This window comes from Arachis ipaensis, chromosome B10 (genome assembly GCF_059453495.1).
Source record: "Arachis ipaensis isolate K30076 ecotype BB chromosome B10, ASM5945349v1, whole genome shotgun sequence".
NCBI classification, from domain to species: domain Eukaryota; kingdom Viridiplantae; phylum Streptophyta; class Magnoliopsida; order Fabales; family Fabaceae; genus Arachis; species Arachis ipaensis.
In genome coordinates, this window is record NC_142435.1 from 12,603,336 (window position 1) to 12,606,055 (window position 2,720).

At 34.6% G+C, this 2,720-nt stretch overlaps 1 long non-coding RNA gene across 1 annotated transcript; it reads right to left on the reverse strand.

Annotated features, from left to right (window-relative positions):
* Nucleotides 1-1,050: 1,050 nt before the first annotated feature.
* On the reverse strand, nucleotides 1,051-2,086 carry LOC110268107 (uncharacterized). Its single transcript, XR_002356170.2, has 2 exons — nucleotides 1,894-2,086; nucleotides 1,051-1,523 (listed from the first exon to the last, which is right to left on the reverse strand). It is a non-coding gene; the product is annotated as an uncharacterized LOC110268107 (long non-coding RNA).
* Between the last annotated feature and the right edge of the window lie 634 nt (nucleotides 2,087-2,720).

The following is a 2,720-nucleotide window of genomic DNA, read 5'->3' on the forward strand; positions in this document are numbered from 1 at the left end:
TTCAAGTTGTGTAGAATGATACAATATAAAAGAGAATTTAAAGGAGCTAAGAGAATCGAAATAACAAAGTTGTAATATTCTATAATAAATATTCAGATATGTTAAATAATGCTAATTGATCCTAATTATACTCTAACATCCCTCCTCTAACTCAAGAGACAACTTGAATTTCAAACTTATTTGAAACAACTAAATAAAAAAATGTATAAACGGATAGAACAGGTGCAGACAAAACTGTTTGAAGAAAACGCAAACAAAATTGTTAGAAGGAAGCGCAGACAGAAATGTCGGAAGGAAGCGCAGACAGAACTGTCGCAAGAAAACGGAGACAAAACTGCCAGAAAGGAACGTAGACAGAACTGCTGGAAAAAACCGTAGACGGAATTGCTGCAAGAGTGGCCAACTGCCGAAAAATTGCTGAAAAGATGGCGAATTACCAGAAAACTGTTGAAAAGTGACAAAGTGCGAAGAGATGGCGAACTGCCACTCTTAGAAGTATGTCACGTTAGTTTTATCATTAAGTATAAAAACCCAATTTTAATCAAGGTTGCGAGAACCGGACCGGTCAATGAACCGGTGTACTGACTGGTTTAATGATTTACTGGTCCAACCGGGGTTAAACCGGTTTAATTAAATATACAATAAAATTATTAAAAGTTCAATATATAATTTTAAATATTTAAATTTAATGACTTTTAAACTAATAAAATTTCACAATTTCACAATTTCACATAATAAATTATACATAATTTATCATTAAAAGTTCATAATCAAATTCAAATATCAAAATTTATAAATTAAAATGAATTCTCAAACAAGCAATTGGATAAAAAAATGAAAATTTTTTGCATCAATTTATTTACACAGGTATGTGGCATTACAGATTCCACTCCTTTCTCATTTCATACAACAAGAAATACAAAAATGCTATGTGAGGAGGCACCTGTTAACATACCACAGCAAACACAAAGAACCAAAATGAGACTCTTAAAAGTCTTAAAGCTAAATATTCGAGGCACAAGAGGGTGATTACCATAACAATACACCAAATTGAACTTATCCTTATCCCATTAGATGTGAATAGATTAATAAAACAAACACCACCATAGTATCTTGTCGTATACCATAAACTAACTAAATAAACTAGCATCAAAGTAACATAGAACAGAACATCATTTTCAACTTGCACAAACTTTGCCTAAATAAATGAAACAAAAAAAATGATCCGATTACAACTTATATTGTCGGTCACTAAAAGATGAACACAAATCCCAATTAGAAACTAGCTGCATTCAGTGTTTTAGATGAAAGGGTGCCATTAAATAGGCTTCATTATATCCTAAAAGAAAAGTAAACGTTGGAACTTGAAGTGTAAAACCTCAAGGGCGTGCGTATAGCAACGTCTCCGACAGAGGCATGCGATGAGATCTTGGATTTTTTCCTGAGTGACGGATCAGCCATCTTGAACCCATTGGTTGAGAATGGGGTCACCGGGGTTCTGGGGTCCCGATGGAGAGAGATGACTGCAAGAAGATCAACAAGCAGAATCACCAAATCAGAAAAATCAGCATAAACTCGTACACAACTCAGAATCAGAATCATAGCATAAAGTCATAAACAACTCAAAACCAGAAAAAATTCAACATAAATAATGTAGTGAAGCAATGCACCATAGCACCATCAACTGAGAATAAAAAAAAATCAGCAACAAGCAAGTGAAGCAACTCAGAAATCAGAATAAATAAAATTAACAAAAAAATAAAAAAGCAATAACTCGTTCCAGCCACAACAGAGGAAACAAATCAAAAACTAAAGTGAAAAGGGAGGAAATCAGTGAAAATAAAGAAGAGCACAAAGAAGATGTTGAGGGACGGCGAAGATTGAAGAACTCACGGCGACGGCAAAGAGTCCACGGCGGCACGGGTACATTCGCACTACGCACAGAAAGTGAGAGGGGATTGGGGTCTTCACGGCGACGGCGAGGATAGAGACGGGCTTCACGGCGAGGACAGAGTAGCGGCGGCTGTTTGCTCTGATAGGGCTAGGGATTTTTCCATTTTGGTGAGACTCAAGAGTGAGATAGAAGGTAGAGGGGATTGGGGTCTTCTGCGCGTTTTTCACTTTTTCTTTTTTTTTTTCCCCTAACCAAAACGACGCCGTTTTGTGCTGAATAAGGAGAACCGGACCTTCAAAAAACCCGTCCGGTTCATCCGGTTCACCGGTTAATTACCGGTTCGGCCGATTTTTTCACCGGTTTTTTACAGATTGGTTTTAAACGTCAATCGGACCGGCTAACTGACCGATTCCCAGTTAATCCGGTCGAACCGGTCGATCCGGTCCGATTTTCAGAACCATGATTTTAATATAATAGAATAGATTTTAGAAAAAGTAGTATGTCTCATATGTTATGAGTAATTTTTAGATGTTACAGTAAATGAATATTAAATGTTACGAACAATCATAATATATTGCAATATAATTTCTAAGGTTGCGAGAATCAGATTGGTCAATGAACCGATAGAGTAACTGGTTTAATGATTTAAAGGTTCAATTGGGGTTTAATCGAAATTCAATCGAAATTTAATCGGTTTAACTAAATATATAATAAAATTATTAAAAATTTAATATATAATTTTAAATATTTAAATTTAATAATTTTTAGGTTAATAAAATTTAAAATTTTACAATTTTATATAATAAATTATCTATAGTTAAAATTA